Consider the following 13,300-nt stretch of genomic DNA (forward strand, 5'->3'; position numbering starts at 1 on the left):
GGAAAGCAACCTACTCACGGCCTTAAAAGTCAACGGGACCTGGGATTCCCAGCCGGTCACCCATACTGGTACTTGCCAGGCCTCAAGCTGGCTGGCGGCCGCGATCTGACGAGAGCAGGCACATTCAGCTTAGAATGCCCGTTGACAGCTCCTCCTCCTTTCCTATGGGCTTTCTGCAGTGCGAACGCACCTCCGAAACGGAAAGAAACCTACTCACGGCCTTAAAAGTCAACGGGACCTGGGATTCCCAGCCGGTCACCCATACTGGTACTTGCCAGGCCTCAAGCAGGCTGGCGGCCGCGATCTGACGAGAGCAGGCACATTCAGCTTAGAATGCCCGTTGACAGCTCCTCCTCCTTTCCTATGGGCTTTCTGCAGTGCGAACGCACCTCCGAAAAGGAAAGAAACCTACTCACGGCCTTAAAAGTCAACAGGACCTGGGATTCCCAGCCGGTCACCCATACTGGTACTTGCCAGGCCTCAAGCTGGCTGGCGGCCGCAATCTGACGAGAGCAGGCACATTCAGCTTAGAATGCCCGTTGACAGCTCCTCCTCCTTTCCTATGGGCTTTCTGCAGTGCGAACGCACTTCCGAAAAGGAAAGAAACCTACTCACGGCCTTAAAAGTCAACGGGACCTGGGATTCCCAGCCGGTCACCCATACTGGTACTTGCCAGGCCTCAAGCTGGCTGGCGGCCGCGATCTGACGAGAGCAGGCAGATTCAGCTTAGAATGCCCGTTGACAGCTCCTCCTCCTTTCCTATGGGCTTTCTGCAGTGTGAACGCACCTCCGAAAAGGAAAGAAACCTACTCACGGCCTTAAAAGTCAACGGGACCTGGGATTCCCAGCCGGTCACCCATACTGGTACTTGCCAGGCCTCAAGCTGGCTGGCGGCCGCGATCTGACGAGAGCAGGCACATTCAGCTTAGAATGCCCGTTGACAGCTCCTCCTCCTTTCCTATGGGCTTTCTGCAGTGCGAACGCACCTCCGAAACGGAAAGAAACCTACTCACGGCCTTAAAAGTCAACGGGACCTGGGATTCCCAGCCGGTCACCCATACTGGTACTTGCCAGGCCTCAAGCAGGCTGGCGGCCGCGATCTGACGAGAGCAGGCACATTCAGCTTAGAATGCCCGTTGACAGCTCCTCCTCCTTTCCTATGGGCTTTCTGCAGTGCGAACGCACCTCCGAAAAGGAAAGAAACCTACTCACGGCCTTAAAAGTCAACGGGACCTGGGATTCCCAGCCGGTCACCCATACTGGTACTTGCCAGGCCTCAAGCTGGCTGGCGGCCGCGATCTGACGAGAGCAGGCAGATTCAGCTTAGAATGCCCGTTGACAGCTCCTCCTCCTTTCCTATGGGCTTTCTGCAGTGTGAACGCACCTCCGAAAAGGAAAGAAACCTACTCACGGCCTTAAAAGTCAACGGGACCTGGGATTCCCAGCCGGTCACCCATACTGGTACTTGCCAGGCCTCAAGCTGGCTGGCGGCCGCGATCTGACGAGAGCAGGCACATTCAGCTTAGAATGCCCGTTGACAGCTCCTCCTCCTTTCCTATGGGCTTTCTGCAGTGCGAACGCACCTCCGAAAAGGAAAGCAACCTACTCACGGCCTTAAAATTCAACGGGACATGGGATTCCCAGCCGGTCACCCATACTGGTACTTGCCAGGCCTCAAGCTGGCTGGCGGCCGCGATCTGACGAGAGCAGGCACATTCAGCTTAGAATGCCCGTTGAGAGCTCCTCCTCCTTTCCTATGGGCTTTCTGCAGTGCGAACGCACCTCCGAAAAGGAAAGCAACCTACTCACGGCCTTAAAAGTCAACGGGACCTGGGATTCCCAGCCGGTCACCCATACTGGTACTTGCCACGCCTCAAGCTGGCTGGCGGCCGCGATCTGACGAGAGCAGGCACATTCAGCTTAGAATGCCCGTTGACAGCTCCTCCTCCTTTCCTACGGGCTTTCTGCAGTGCGAACGCACCTCCGAAAAGGAAAGAAACCTACTCACGGCCTTAAAAGTCAACGGGACCTGGGATTCCCAGCCGGTCACCCATACTGGTACTTGCCAGGCCTCAAGCTGGCTGGCGGCCGCGATCTGACGAGAGCAGGCACATTCAGCTTAGAATGCCCGTTGACAGCTCCTCCTCCTTTCCTATGGGCTTTCTGCAGTGCGAACGCACCTCCGAAAAGGAAAGAAACCTACTCACGGCCTTAAAAGTCAACGGGACCTGGGATTCCCAGCCGGTCACCCATACTGGTACTTGCCAGGCCACAAGCTGGCTGGCGGCCGCGATCTGACGAGAGCAGGCACATTCAGCTTAGAATGCCCGTTGACAGCTCCTCCTCCTTTCCTATGGGCTTTCTGCAGTGTGAACGCACCTCCGAAAAGGAAAGCAACCTACTCACGGCCTTAAAAGTCAACGGGACCTGGGATTCCCAGCCGGTCACCCATACTGGTACTTGCCAGGCCTCAAGCTGGCTGGCGGCCGCGATCTGACGAGAGCAGGCACATTCAGCTTAGAATGCCCGTTGACAGCTCCTCCTCCTTTCCTATGGGCTTTCTGCAGTGCGAACGCACCTCCGAAAAGGAAAGCAACCTACTCACGGCCTTAAAAGTCAACGGGACCTGGGATTCCCAGCCGGTCACCCATACTGGTACTTGCCAGGCCTCAAGCTGGCTGGCGGCCGCGATCTGACGAGAGCAGGCACATTCAGCTTAGAATGCCCGTTGAGAGCTCCTCCTCCTTTCCTATGGGCTTTCTGCAGTGCGAACGCACCTCCGAAAAGGAAAGCAACCTACTCACGGCCTTAAAAGTCAACGGGACCTGGGATTCCCAGCCGGTCACCCATACTGGTACTTGCCAGGCCTCAAGCTGGCTGGCGGCCGCGATCTGACGAGAGCAGGCACATTCAGCTTAGAATGCCCGTTGACAGCTCCTCCTCCTTTCCTACGGGCTTTCTGCAGTGCGAACGCACCTCCGAAAAGGAAAGAAACCTACTCACGGCCTTAAAAGTCAACGGGACCTGGGATTCCCAGCCGGTCACCCATACTGGTACTTGCCAGGCCTCAAGCTGGCTGGCGGCCACGATCTGACGAGAGCAGGCACATTCAGCTTAGAATGCCTGTTGACAGCTCCTCCTCCTTTCCTATGGGCTTTCTGCAGTGCGAACGCACCTCCGAAAAGGAAAGAAACCTACTCACGGCCTTAAAAGTCAACGGGACCTGAGATTCCCAGCCGGTCACCCATACTGGTACTTGCCAGGCCTCAAGCTGGCTGGCGGCCGCGATCTGACGAGAGCAGGCACATTCAGCTTAGAATGCCCGTTGACAGCTCCTCCTCCTTTCCTATGGGCTTTCTGCAGTGCGAACGCACCTCCGAAAAGGAAAGAAACCTACTCACGGCCTTAAAAGTCAACGGGACCTGGGATTCCCAGCCGGTCACCCATACTGGTACTTGCCAGGCCTCAAGCTAGCTGGCGGCCGTGATCTGACGAGAGCAGGCACATTCAGCTTAGAATGCCCGTTGACAGCTCCTCCTCCTTTCCTATGGGCTTTCTGCAGTGCGAACGCACCTCCGAAAAGGAAAGCAACCTACTCACGGCCTTAAAAGTCAACGGGACCTGGGATTCCCAGCCGGTCACCCATACTGGTACTTGTCAGGCCTCAAGCTGGCTGGCGGGCGCGATCTGACGAGAGCAGGCACATTCAGCTTAGAATGTCCATTGACAGCTCCTCCTCCTTTCCTATGGGCTTTCTGCAGTGCGAACGCACCTCCGAAAAGGAAAGAAACCTACTCACGGCCTTAAAAGTCAACGGGACCTGGGATTCCCAGCCGGTCACCCATACTGGTACTTGCCAGGCCTCAAGCTGGCTGGCGGCCGTGATCTGACGAGAGCAGGCGCATTCAGCTTAGAATTCCCGTTGACAGCTCCTCTTCCTTTCCTATGGGCTTTCTGCAGTGCGAACGCACCTCCGAAAAGGAAAGCAACCTACTCACGGCCTTAAAAGTCAACGGGACCTGGGATTCCCAGCCGGTCACCCATACTGGTACTTGCCAGGCCTCAAGCTGGCTGGCGGCCGCGATCTGACGAGAGCAGGCGCATTCAGCTTAGAATTCCCGTTGACAGCTCCTCTTCCTTTCCTATGGGCTTTCTGCAGTGCGAACGCACCTCCGAAAAGGAAAGCAACCTACTCACGGCCTTAAAAGTCAACGGGACCTGGGATTCCCAGCCGGTCACCCATACTGGTACTTGCCAGGCCTCAAGCTGGCTGGCGGCCGCGATCTGACGAGAGCAGGCACATTCAGCTTAGAATGCCCGTTGAGAGCTCCTCCTCCTTTCCTATGGGCTTTCTGCAGTGCGAACGCACCTCCGAAAAGGAAAGCAACCTACTCACGGCCTTAAAAGTCAACGGGACCTGGGATTCCCAGCCGGTCACCCATACTGGTACTTGCCAGGCCTCAAGCTGGCTGGCGGCCGCGATCTGACGAGAGCAGGCACATTCAGCTTAGAATGCCCGTTGACAGCTCCTCCTCCTTTCCTACGGGCTTTCTGCAGTGCGAACGCACCTCCGAAAAGGAAAGAAACCTACTCACGGCCTTAAAAGTCAACGGGACCTGGGATTCCCAGCCGGTCACCCATACTGGTACTTGCCAGGCCTCAAGCTGGCTGGCGGCCGCGATCTGACGAGAGCAGGCACATTCAGCTTAGAATGCCTGTTGACAGCTCCTCCTCCTTTCCTATGGGCTTTCTGCAGTGCGAACGCACCTCCAAAAAGGAAAGAAACCTACTCACGGCCTTAAAAGTCAACGGGACCTGGGATTCCCAGCCGGTCACCCATACTGGTACTTGCCAGGCCTCAAGCTGGCTGGCGGCCGCGATCTGACGAGAGCAGGCACATTCAGCTTAGAATGCCCGTTGACAGCTCCTCCTCCTTTCCTATGGGCTTTCTGCAGTGCGAACGCACCTCCGAAAAGGAAAGAAACCTACTCACGGCCTTAAAAGTCAACGGGACCTGGGATTCCCAGCCGGTCACCCATACTGGTACTTGCCAGGCCTCAAGCTGGCTGGCGGCCGTGATCTGACGAGAGCAGGCACATTCAGCTTAGAATGCCCGTTGACAGCTCCTCCTCCTTTCCTATGGGCTTTCTGCAGTGCGAACGCACCTCCGAAAAGGAAAGCAACCTACTCACGGCCTTAAAAGTCAACGGGACCTGGGATTCCCAGCCGGTCACCCATACTGGTACTTGCCAGGCCTCAAGCTGGCTGGCGGCCGCGATCTGACGAGAGCAGGCACATTCAGCTTAGAATGTCCATTGACAGCTCCTCCTCCTTTCCTATGGGCTTTCTGCAGTGCGAACGCACCTCCGAAAAGGAAAGAAACCTACTCACGGCCTTAAAAGTCAACGGGACCTGGGATTCCCAGCCGGTCACCCATACTGGTACTTGCCAGGCCTCAAGCTGGCTGGCGGCCGCGATCTGACGAGAGCAGGCGCATTCAGCTTAGAATTCCCGTTGACAGCTCCTCCTCCTTTCCTATGGGCTTTCTGCAGTGCGAACGCACCTCCGAAAAGGAAAGCAACCTACTCACGGCCTTAAAAGTCAACGGGAACTGGGATTCTCAGCCGGTCACCCATACTGGTACTTGCCAGGCCTCAAGCTGGCTGGCGGCCGCGATCTGACGAGAGCAGGCACATTCAGCTTAGAATGCCCGTTGACAGCTCCTCCTCCTTTCCTATGGGCTTTCTGCAGTGCGAACGCACCTCCGAAAAGGAAAGAAACCTACTCACGGCCTTAAAAGTCAACGGGACCTGGGATTCCCAGCCGGTCACCCATACTGGTACTTGCCAGGCCTCAAGCTGGCTGGCGGCCGCGATCTGACGAGAGCAGGCACATTCAGCTTAGAATGCCCGTTGACAGCTCCTCCTCCTTTCCTATGGGCTTTCTGCAGTGCGAACGCACCTCCGAAAAGGAAAGAAACCTACTCACGGCCTTAAAAGTCAACGGGACCTGGGATTCCCAGCCGGTCACCCATACTGGTACTTGCCAGGCCTCAAGCTGGCTGGCGGCCACGATCTGACGAGAGCAGGCACATTCAGCTTAGAATGCCCGTTGACAGCTCCTCCTCCTTTCCTATGGGCTTTCTGCAGTGCGAACGCACCTCCGAAAAGGAAAGAAACCTACTCACGGCCTTAAAAGTCAACGGGACCTGGGATTCCCAGCCGGTCACCCATACTGGTACTTGCCAGGCCTCAAGCTGGCTGGCGGCCGCGATCTGACGAGAGCAGGTACATTCAGCTTAGAATGCCCGTTGACAGCTCCTCCTCCTTTCCTATGGGCTTTCTGCAGTGCGAACGCACCTCCGAAAAGGAAAGAAACCTACTCACGGCCTTAAAAGTCAACGGGACCTGGGATTCCCAGCCGGTCACCCATACTGGTACTTGCCAGGCCTCAAGCTGGCTGGCGGCCGCGATCTAACGAGAGCAGGCAGATTCAGCTTAGAATGCCCGTTGACAGCTCCTCCTCCTTTCCTATGGGCTTTCTGCAGTGTGAACGCACCTCCGAAAAGGAAAGAAACCTACTCACGGCCTTAAAAGTCAACGGGACCTGGGATTCCCAGCCGGTCACCCATACTGGTACTTGCCAGGCCTCAAGCTGGCTGGCGGCCGCGATCTGACGAGAGCAGGCACATTCAGCTTAGAATGCCCGTTGACAGCTCCTCCTCCTTTCCTATGGGCTTTCTGCAGTGTGAACGCACCTCCGAAAAGGAAAGAAACCTACTCACGGCCTTAAAAGTCAACGGGACCTGGGATTCCCAGCCGGTCACCCATACTGGTACTTGCCAGGCCTCAAGCTGGCTGGCGGCCGCGATCTGACGAGAGCAGGCACATTCAGCTTAGAATGCCCGTTGACAGCTCCTCCTCCTTTCCTATGGGCTTTCTGCAGTGCGAACGCACCTCCGAAAAGGAAAGCAACCTACTCACGGCCTTAAAATTCAACGGGACATGGGATTCCCAGCCGGTCACCCATACTGGTACTTGCCAGGCCTCAAGCTGGCTGGCGGCCGCGATCTGACGAGAGCAGGCACATTCAGCTTAGAATGCCCGTTGACAGCTCCTCCTCCTTTCCTATGGGCTTTCTGCAGTGCGAACGCACCTCCGAAAAGGAAAGAAACCTACTCACGGCCTTAAAAGTCAACGGGACCTGGGATTCCCAGCCGGTCACCCATACTGGTACTTGCCAGGCCTCAAGCTGGCTGGCGGCCGTGATCTGACGAGAGCAGGCACATTCAGCTTAGAATGCCCGTTGACAGCTCCTCCTCCTTTCCTATGGGCTTTCTGCAGTGCGAACGCACCTCCGAAAAGGAAAGCAACCTACTCACGGCCTTAAAAGTCAACGGGACCTGGGATTCCCAGCCGGTCACCCATACTGGTACTTGCCAGGCCTCAAGCTGGCTGGCGGCCGCGATCTGACGAGAGCAGGCACATTCAGCTTAGAATGTCCATTGACAGCTCCTCCTCCTTTCCTATGGGCTTTCTGCAGTGCGAACGCACCTCCGAAAAGGAAAGAAACCTACTCACGGCCTTAAAAGTCAACGGGACCTGGGATTCCCAGCCGGTCACCCATACTGGTACTTGCCAGGCCTCAAGCTGGCTGGCGGCCGCGATCTGACGAGAGCAGGCGCATTCAGCTTAGAATTCCCGTTGACAGCTCCTCCTCCTTTCCTATGGGCTTTCTGCAGTGCGAACGCACCTCCGAAAAGGAAAGCAACCTACTCACGGCCTTAAAAGTCAACGGGAACTGGGATTCCCAGCCGGTCACCCATACTGGTACTTGCCAGGCCTCAAGCTGGCTGGCGGCCGCGATCTGACGAGAGCAGGCACATTCAGCTTAGAATGCCCGTTGACAGCTCCTCCTCCTTTCCTATGGGCTTTCTGCAGTGCGAACGCACCTCCGAAAAGGAAAGAAACCTACTCACGGCCTTAAAAGTCAACGGGACCTGGGATTCCCAGCCGGTCACCCATACTGGTACTTGCCAGGCCTCAAGCTGGCTGGCGGCCGCGATCTGACGAGAGCAGGCACATTCAGCTTAGAATGCCCGTTGACAGCTCCTCCTCCTTTCCTATGGGCTTTCTGCAGTGCGAACGCACCTCCGAAAAGGAAAGAAACCTACTCACGGCCTTAAAAGTCAACGGGACCTGGGATTCCCAGCCGGTCACCCATACTGGTACTTGCCAGGCCTCAAGCTGGCTGGCGGCCACGATCTGACGAGAGCAGGCACATTCAGCTTAGAATGCCCGTTGACAGCTCCTCCTCCTTTCCTATGGGCTTTCTGCAGTGCGAACGCACCTCCGAAAAGGAAAGAAACCTACTCACGGCCTTAAAAGTCAACGGGACCTGGGATTCCCAGCCGGTCACCCATACTGGTACTTGCCAGGCCTCAAGCTGGCTGGCGGCCGCGATCTGACGAGAGCAGGTACATTCAGCTTAGAATGCCCGTTGACAGCTCCTCCTCCTTTCCTATGGGCTTTCTGCAGTGCGAACGCACCTCCGAAAAGGAAAGAAACCTACTCACGGCCTTAAAAGTCAACGGGACCTGGGATTCCCAGCCGGTCACCCATACTGGTACTTGCCAGGCCTCAAGCTGGCTGGCGGCCGCGATCTAACGAGAGCAGGCAGATTCAGCTTAGAATGCCCGTTGACAGCTCCTCCTCCTTTCCTATGGGCTTTCTGCAGTGTGAACGCACCTCCGAAAAGGAAAGCAACCTACTCACGGCCTTAAAATTCAACGGGACATGGGATTCCCAGCCGGTCACCCATACTGGTACTTGCCAGGCCTCAAGCTGGCTGGCGGCCGCGATCTGACGAGAGCAAGCACATTCAGCTTAGATGCCCGTTGAGAGCTCCTCCTCCTTTCCTATGGGCTTTCTGCAGTGCGAACGCACCTCCGAAAAGGAAAGCAACCTACTCACGGCCTTAAAAGTCAACGGGACCTGGGATTCCCAGCCGGTCACCCATACTGGTACTTGCCACGCCTCAAGCTGGCTGGCGGCCGCGATCTGACGAGAGCAGGCACATTCAGCTTAGAATGCCCGTTGACAGCTCCTCCTCCTTTCCTACGGGCTTTCTGCAGTGCGAACGCACCTCCGAAAAGGAAAGAAACCTACTCACGGCCTTAAAAGTCAACGGGACCTGGGATTCCCAGCCGGTCACCCATACTGGTACTTGCCAGGCCTCAAGCTGGCTGGCGGCCGCGATCTGACGAGAGCAGGCACATTCAGCTTAGAATGCCCGTTGACAGCTCCTCCTCCTTTCCTATGGGCTTTCTGCAGTGCGAACGCACCTCCAAAAAGGAAAGAAACCTACTCACGGCCTTAAAAGTCAACGGGACCTGGGATTCCCAGCCGGTCACCCATACTGGTACTTGCCAGGCCTCAAGCTGGCTGGCGGCCGCGATCTGACGAGAGCAGGCACATTCAGCTTAGAATGCCCGTTGACAGCTCCTCCTCCTTTCCTATGGGCTTTCTGCAGTGTGAACGCACCTCCGAAAAGGAAAGCAACCTACTCACGGCCTTAAAAGTCAACGGGACCTGGGATTCCCAGCCGGTCACCCATACTGGTACTTGCCAGGCCTCAAGCTGGCTGGCGGCCGCGATCTGACGAGAGCAGGCACATTCAGCTTAGAATGCCTGTTGACAGCTCCTCCTCCTTTCCTGTGGGCTTTCTGCAGTGCGAACGCACCTCCAAAAAGGAAAGAAACCTACTCACGGCCTTAAAAGTCAACGGGACCTGGGATTCCCAGCCGGTCACCCATACTGGTACTTGCCAGGCCTCAAGCTGGCTGGTGGCCGCGATCTGACGAGAGCAGGCACATTCAGCTTAGAATGCCCGTTGACAGCTCCTCCTCCTTTCCTATGGGCTTTCTGCAGTGCGAACGCACCTCCGAAAAGGAAAGAAACCTACTCACGGCCTTAAAAGTCAACGGGACCTGGGATTCCCAGCCGGTCACCCATACTGGTACTTGCCAGGCCTCAAGCTGGCTGGCGGCCGTGATCTGACGAGAGCAGGCACATTCAGCTTAGAATGCCCGTTGACAGCTCCTCCTCCTTTCCTATGGGCTTTCTGCAGTGCGAACGCACCTCCGAAAAGGAAAGCAACCTACTCACGGCCTTAAAAGTCAACGGGACCTGGGATTCCCAGCCGGTCACCCATAGTGGTACTTGCCAGGCCTCAAGCTGGCTGGCGGCCGCGATCTGACGAGAGCAGGCACATTCAGCTTAGAATGTCCATTGACAGCTCCTCCTCCTTTCCTATGGGCTTTCTGCAGTGCGAACGCACCTCCGAAAAGGAAAGAAACCTACTCACGGCCTTAAAAGTCAACGGGACCTGGGATTCCCAGCCGGTCACCCATACTGGTACTTGCCAGGCCTCAAGCTGGCTGGCGGCCGCGATCTGACGAGAGCAGGCGCATTCAGCTTAGAATTCCCGTTGACAGCTCCTCCTCCTTTCCTATGGGCTTTCTGCAGTGCGAACGCACCTCCGAAAAGGAAAGCAACCTACTCACGGCCTTAAAAGTCAACGGGAACTGGGATTCCCAGCCGGTCACCCATACTGGTACTTGCCAGGCCTCAAGCTGGCTGGCGGCCGCGATCTGACGAGAGCAGGCACATTCAGCTTAGAATGCCCGTTGACAGCTCCTCCTCCTTTCCTATGGGCTTTCTGCAGTGCGAACGCACCTCCGAAAAGGAAAGAAACCTACTCACGGCCTTAAAAGTCAACGGGACCTGGGATTCCCAGCCGGTCACCCATACTGGTACTTGCCAGGCCTCAAGCTGGCTGGCGGCCGCGATCTGACGAGAGCAGGCACATTCAGCTTAGAATGCCCGTTGACAGCTCCTCCTCCTTTCCTATGGGCTTTCTGCAGTGCGAACGCACCTCCGAAAAGGAAAGAAACCTACTCACGGCCTTAAAAGTCAACGGGACCTGGGATTCCCAGCCGGTCACCCATACTGGTACTTGCCAGGCCTCAAGCTGGCTGGCGGCCACGATCTGACGAGAGCAGGCACATTCAGCTTAGAATGCCCGTTGACAGCTCCTCCTCCTTTCCTATGGGCTTTCTGCAGTGCGAACGCACCTCCGAAAAGGAAAGCAACCTACTCACGGCCTTAAAAGTCAACGGGACCTGGGATTCCCAGCCGGTCACCCATACTGGTACTTGCCAGGCCTCAAGCTGGCTGGCGGCCGCGATCTGACGAGAGCAGGCACATTCAGCTTAGAATGCCCGTTGACAGCTCCTCCTCCTTTCCTATGGGCTTTCTGCAGTGCGAACGCACCTCCGAAAAGGAAAGAAACCTACTCACGGCCTTAAAAGTCAACGGGACCTGGGATTCCCAGCCGGTCACCCATACTGGTACTTGCCAGGCCTCAAGCTGGCTGGCGGCCGCGATCTGACGAGAGCAGGTACATTCAGCTTAGAATGCCCGTTGACAGCTCCTCCTCCTTTCCTATGGGCTTTCTGCAGTGCGAACGCACCTCCGAAAAGGAAAGAAACCTACTCACGGCCTTAAAAGTCAACGGGACCTGGGATTCCCAGCCGGTCACCCATACTGGTACTTGCCAGGCCTCAAGCTGGCTGGCGGCCGCGATCTGACGAGAGCAGGCACATTCAGCTTAGAATGCCCGTTGACAGCTCCTCCTCCTTTCCTATGGGCTTTCTGCAGTGCGAACGCACCTCCGAAAAGGAAAGCAACCTACTCACGGCCTTAAAAGTCAACGGGACATGGGATTCCCAGCCGGTCACCCATACTGGTACTTGCCAGGCCTCAAGCTGGCTGGCGGCCGCGATCTGACGAGAGCAGGCACATTCAGCTTAGAATGCCCGTTGACAGCTCCTCCTCCTTTCCTATGGGCTTTCTGCAGTGCGAACGCACCTCCGAAACGGAAAGAAACCTACTCACGGCCTTAAAAGTCAACGGGACCTGGGATTCCCAGCCGGTCACCCATACTGGTACTTGCCAGGCCTCAAGCTGGCTGGCGGCCGCGATCTGACGAGAGCAGGTACATTCAGCTTAGAATGCCCGTTGACAGCTCCTCCTCCTTTCCTATGGGCTTTCTGCAGTGCGAACGCACCTCCGAAAAGGAAAGCAACCTACTCACGGCCTTAAAAGTCAACGGGACCTGGGATTCCCTGCCGGTCACCCATACTGGTACTTGCCAGGCCTCAAGCTGGCTGGCGGCCGCGATCTGATGAGAGCAGGCACATTCAGCTTAGAATGCCCGTTGACAGCTCCTCCTCCTTTCCTATGGGCTTTCTGCAGTGCGAACGCACCTCCGAAAAGGAAAGAAACCTACTCACGGCCTTAAAAGTCAACAGGACCTGGGATTCCCAGCCGGTCACCCATACTGGTACTTGCCAGGCCTCAAGCTGGCTGGTGGCCGCGATCTGACGAGAGCAGGCACATTCAGCTTAGAATGCCCGTTGACAGCTCCTCCTCCTTTCCTATGGGCTTTCTGCAGTGCGAACGCACCTCCGAAAAGGAAAGCAACCTGCTCACGGCCTTAAAAGTCAACGGGACCTGGGATTCCCAGCCGGTCACCCATACTGGTACTTGCCAGGCCTCAAGCTGGCTGGCGGCCGCGATCTGACGAGAGCAGGCACATTCAGCTTAGAATGCCCGTTGACAGCTCCTCCTCCTTTCCTATGGGCTTTCTGCAGTGCGAACGCACTTCCGAAAAGGAAAGAAACCTACTCACGGCCTTAAAAGTCAACGGGACCTGGGATTCCCAGCCGGTCACCCATACTGGTACTTGCCAGGACTCAAGCTGGCTGGTGGCCGCGATCTGACGAGAGCAGGCACATTCAGCTTAGAATGCCCGTTGACAGCTCCTCCTCCTTTCCTATGGGCTTTCTGCAGTGTGAACGCACCTCCGAAAAGGAAAGACACCTACTCACGGCCTTAAAAGTCAACGGGACCTGGGATGCCCAGCCGGTCACCCATACTGGTACTTGCCAGGCCTCAAGCTGGCTGGCGGCCGCGATCTGACGAGAGCAGGCACATTCAGCTTAGAATGCCCGTTGACAGCTCCTCCTCCTTTCCTATGGGCTTTCTGCAGTGCGAACGCACCTCCGAAAAGGAAAGCAACCTACTCACGGCCTTAAAAGTCAACGGGACCTGGGATTCCCAGCCGGTCACCCATACTGGTACTTGCCAGGCCTCAAGCTGGCTGGCGGCCGCGATCTGACAAGAGCAGGCACATTCAGCTTAGAATGCCCGTTGACAGCTCCGCCTCCTTTCCTATG

At 56.6% G+C, this 13,300-nt stretch overlaps 61 pseudogenes; all 61 read right to left on the minus strand.

Moving 5' to 3' along the window:
• Positions 1-27: 27 nt before the first annotated feature.
• LOC136595682 (5S ribosomal RNA) lies at positions 28-146 on the minus strand (annotated as a pseudogene).
• An 80-nt stretch (positions 147-226) lies between these two features.
• LOC136596896 (5S ribosomal RNA) lies at positions 227-345 on the minus strand (annotated as a pseudogene).
• An 80-nt stretch (positions 346-425) lies between these two features.
• Positions 426-544, minus strand: LOC136597183 (5S ribosomal RNA; annotated as a pseudogene).
• Positions 545-624: 80 nt separating this feature from the next.
• Positions 625-743, minus strand: LOC136596799 (5S ribosomal RNA; annotated as a pseudogene).
• An 80-nt stretch (positions 744-823) lies between these two features.
• On the minus strand, positions 824-942 carry LOC136595684 (5S ribosomal RNA; annotated as a pseudogene).
• An 80-nt stretch (positions 943-1,022) lies between these two features.
• Positions 1,023-1,141, minus strand: LOC136596898 (5S ribosomal RNA; annotated as a pseudogene).
• An 80-nt stretch (positions 1,142-1,221) lies between these two features.
• Positions 1,222-1,340, minus strand: LOC136596800 (5S ribosomal RNA; annotated as a pseudogene).
• Positions 1,341-1,420: 80 nt separating this feature from the next.
• On the minus strand, positions 1,421-1,539 carry LOC136595685 (5S ribosomal RNA; annotated as a pseudogene).
• Positions 1,540-1,818: 279 nt separating this feature from the next.
• Positions 1,819-1,937, minus strand: LOC136597399 (5S ribosomal RNA; annotated as a pseudogene).
• Positions 1,938-2,017: 80 nt separating this feature from the next.
• On the minus strand, positions 2,018-2,136 carry LOC136595686 (5S ribosomal RNA; annotated as a pseudogene).
• Positions 2,137-2,216: 80 nt separating this feature from the next.
• Positions 2,217-2,335, minus strand: LOC136596938 (5S ribosomal RNA; annotated as a pseudogene).
• Positions 2,336-2,415: 80 nt separating this feature from the next.
• LOC136595688 (5S ribosomal RNA) lies at positions 2,416-2,534 on the minus strand (annotated as a pseudogene).
• Positions 2,535-2,614: 80 nt separating this feature from the next.
• LOC136597130 (5S ribosomal RNA) lies at positions 2,615-2,733 on the minus strand (annotated as a pseudogene).
• Positions 2,734-2,813: 80 nt separating this feature from the next.
• On the minus strand, positions 2,814-2,932 carry LOC136595689 (5S ribosomal RNA; annotated as a pseudogene).
• A 279-nt stretch (positions 2,933-3,211) lies between these two features.
• Positions 3,212-3,330, minus strand: LOC136596687 (5S ribosomal RNA; annotated as a pseudogene).
• An 80-nt stretch (positions 3,331-3,410) lies between these two features.
• LOC136597492 (5S ribosomal RNA) lies at positions 3,411-3,529 on the minus strand (annotated as a pseudogene).
• Positions 3,530-3,808: 279 nt separating this feature from the next.
• Positions 3,809-3,927, minus strand: LOC136597153 (5S ribosomal RNA; annotated as a pseudogene).
• An 80-nt stretch (positions 3,928-4,007) lies between these two features.
• LOC136596476 (5S ribosomal RNA) lies at positions 4,008-4,126 on the minus strand (annotated as a pseudogene).
• An 80-nt stretch (positions 4,127-4,206) lies between these two features.
• On the minus strand, positions 4,207-4,325 carry LOC136597131 (5S ribosomal RNA; annotated as a pseudogene).
• Positions 4,326-4,405: 80 nt separating this feature from the next.
• Positions 4,406-4,524, minus strand: LOC136595690 (5S ribosomal RNA; annotated as a pseudogene).
• Positions 4,525-4,604: 80 nt separating this feature from the next.
• LOC136597226 (5S ribosomal RNA) lies at positions 4,605-4,723 on the minus strand (annotated as a pseudogene).
• Positions 4,724-4,803: 80 nt separating this feature from the next.
• LOC136595691 (5S ribosomal RNA) lies at positions 4,804-4,922 on the minus strand (annotated as a pseudogene).
• Positions 4,923-5,002: 80 nt separating this feature from the next.
• Positions 5,003-5,121, minus strand: LOC136597090 (5S ribosomal RNA; annotated as a pseudogene).
• An 80-nt stretch (positions 5,122-5,201) lies between these two features.
• On the minus strand, positions 5,202-5,320 carry LOC136597200 (5S ribosomal RNA; annotated as a pseudogene).
• An 80-nt stretch (positions 5,321-5,400) lies between these two features.
• On the minus strand, positions 5,401-5,519 carry LOC136596477 (5S ribosomal RNA; annotated as a pseudogene).
• A 279-nt stretch (positions 5,520-5,798) lies between these two features.
• On the minus strand, positions 5,799-5,917 carry LOC136595692 (5S ribosomal RNA; annotated as a pseudogene).
• An 80-nt stretch (positions 5,918-5,997) lies between these two features.
• Positions 5,998-6,116, minus strand: LOC136596953 (5S ribosomal RNA; annotated as a pseudogene).
• An 80-nt stretch (positions 6,117-6,196) lies between these two features.
• Positions 6,197-6,315, minus strand: LOC136595651 (5S ribosomal RNA; annotated as a pseudogene).
• An 80-nt stretch (positions 6,316-6,395) lies between these two features.
• Positions 6,396-6,514, minus strand: LOC136597062 (5S ribosomal RNA; annotated as a pseudogene).
• Positions 6,515-6,594: 80 nt separating this feature from the next.
• Positions 6,595-6,713, minus strand: LOC136595693 (5S ribosomal RNA; annotated as a pseudogene).
• An 80-nt stretch (positions 6,714-6,793) lies between these two features.
• Positions 6,794-6,912, minus strand: LOC136595695 (5S ribosomal RNA; annotated as a pseudogene).
• A 279-nt stretch (positions 6,913-7,191) lies between these two features.
• Positions 7,192-7,310, minus strand: LOC136597091 (5S ribosomal RNA; annotated as a pseudogene).
• An 80-nt stretch (positions 7,311-7,390) lies between these two features.
• On the minus strand, positions 7,391-7,509 carry LOC136597201 (5S ribosomal RNA; annotated as a pseudogene).
• Positions 7,510-7,589: 80 nt separating this feature from the next.
• Positions 7,590-7,708, minus strand: LOC136596479 (5S ribosomal RNA; annotated as a pseudogene).
• Positions 7,709-7,788: 80 nt separating this feature from the next.
• On the minus strand, positions 7,789-7,907 carry LOC136597413 (5S ribosomal RNA; annotated as a pseudogene).
• Positions 7,908-7,987: 80 nt separating this feature from the next.
• LOC136595696 (5S ribosomal RNA) lies at positions 7,988-8,106 on the minus strand (annotated as a pseudogene).
• An 80-nt stretch (positions 8,107-8,186) lies between these two features.
• LOC136596954 (5S ribosomal RNA) lies at positions 8,187-8,305 on the minus strand (annotated as a pseudogene).
• Positions 8,306-8,385: 80 nt separating this feature from the next.
• LOC136595663 (5S ribosomal RNA) lies at positions 8,386-8,504 on the minus strand (annotated as a pseudogene).
• Positions 8,505-8,584: 80 nt separating this feature from the next.
• LOC136597064 (5S ribosomal RNA) lies at positions 8,585-8,703 on the minus strand (annotated as a pseudogene).
• Positions 8,704-8,981: 278 nt separating this feature from the next.
• LOC136597400 (5S ribosomal RNA) lies at positions 8,982-9,100 on the minus strand (annotated as a pseudogene).
• An 80-nt stretch (positions 9,101-9,180) lies between these two features.
• LOC136595697 (5S ribosomal RNA) lies at positions 9,181-9,299 on the minus strand (annotated as a pseudogene).
• Positions 9,300-9,379: 80 nt separating this feature from the next.
• On the minus strand, positions 9,380-9,498 carry LOC136595698 (5S ribosomal RNA; annotated as a pseudogene).
• Positions 9,499-9,578: 80 nt separating this feature from the next.
• LOC136597227 (5S ribosomal RNA) lies at positions 9,579-9,697 on the minus strand (annotated as a pseudogene).
• Positions 9,698-9,777: 80 nt separating this feature from the next.
• On the minus strand, positions 9,778-9,896 carry LOC136597476 (5S ribosomal RNA; annotated as a pseudogene).
• Positions 9,897-9,976: 80 nt separating this feature from the next.
• LOC136597092 (5S ribosomal RNA) lies at positions 9,977-10,095 on the minus strand (annotated as a pseudogene).
• Positions 10,096-10,175: 80 nt separating this feature from the next.
• On the minus strand, positions 10,176-10,294 carry LOC136597422 (5S ribosomal RNA; annotated as a pseudogene).
• An 80-nt stretch (positions 10,295-10,374) lies between these two features.
• LOC136596480 (5S ribosomal RNA) lies at positions 10,375-10,493 on the minus strand (annotated as a pseudogene).
• Positions 10,494-10,573: 80 nt separating this feature from the next.
• LOC136597414 (5S ribosomal RNA) lies at positions 10,574-10,692 on the minus strand (annotated as a pseudogene).
• An 80-nt stretch (positions 10,693-10,772) lies between these two features.
• Positions 10,773-10,891, minus strand: LOC136595700 (5S ribosomal RNA; annotated as a pseudogene).
• Positions 10,892-10,971: 80 nt separating this feature from the next.
• Positions 10,972-11,090, minus strand: LOC136596955 (5S ribosomal RNA; annotated as a pseudogene).
• Positions 11,091-11,170: 80 nt separating this feature from the next.
• On the minus strand, positions 11,171-11,289 carry LOC136595701 (5S ribosomal RNA; annotated as a pseudogene).
• Positions 11,290-11,369: 80 nt separating this feature from the next.
• LOC136595675 (5S ribosomal RNA) lies at positions 11,370-11,488 on the minus strand (annotated as a pseudogene).
• Positions 11,489-11,568: 80 nt separating this feature from the next.
• LOC136595702 (5S ribosomal RNA) lies at positions 11,569-11,687 on the minus strand (annotated as a pseudogene).
• An 80-nt stretch (positions 11,688-11,767) lies between these two features.
• Positions 11,768-11,886, minus strand: LOC136597346 (5S ribosomal RNA; annotated as a pseudogene).
• Positions 11,887-11,966: 80 nt separating this feature from the next.
• LOC136595687 (5S ribosomal RNA) lies at positions 11,967-12,085 on the minus strand (annotated as a pseudogene).
• Positions 12,086-12,165: 80 nt separating this feature from the next.
• On the minus strand, positions 12,166-12,284 carry LOC136596604 (5S ribosomal RNA; annotated as a pseudogene).
• An 80-nt stretch (positions 12,285-12,364) lies between these two features.
• On the minus strand, positions 12,365-12,483 carry LOC136596499 (5S ribosomal RNA; annotated as a pseudogene).
• Positions 12,484-12,563: 80 nt separating this feature from the next.
• On the minus strand, positions 12,564-12,682 carry LOC136595703 (5S ribosomal RNA; annotated as a pseudogene).
• An 80-nt stretch (positions 12,683-12,762) lies between these two features.
• LOC136597005 (5S ribosomal RNA) lies at positions 12,763-12,881 on the minus strand (annotated as a pseudogene).
• An 80-nt stretch (positions 12,882-12,961) lies between these two features.
• On the minus strand, positions 12,962-13,080 carry LOC136597265 (5S ribosomal RNA; annotated as a pseudogene).
• Positions 13,081-13,160: 80 nt separating this feature from the next.
• Positions 13,161-13,279, minus strand: LOC136597157 (5S ribosomal RNA; annotated as a pseudogene).
• Between the last annotated feature and the right edge of the window lie 21 nt (positions 13,280-13,300).

The sequence above is a fragment of the Eleutherodactylus coqui genome, unplaced genomic scaffold, assembly GCF_035609145.1.
Source record: "Eleutherodactylus coqui strain aEleCoq1 unplaced genomic scaffold, aEleCoq1.hap1 HAP1_SCAFFOLD_117, whole genome shotgun sequence".
NCBI lineage: Eukaryota > Metazoa > Chordata > Amphibia > Anura > Eleutherodactylidae > Eleutherodactylus > Eleutherodactylus coqui.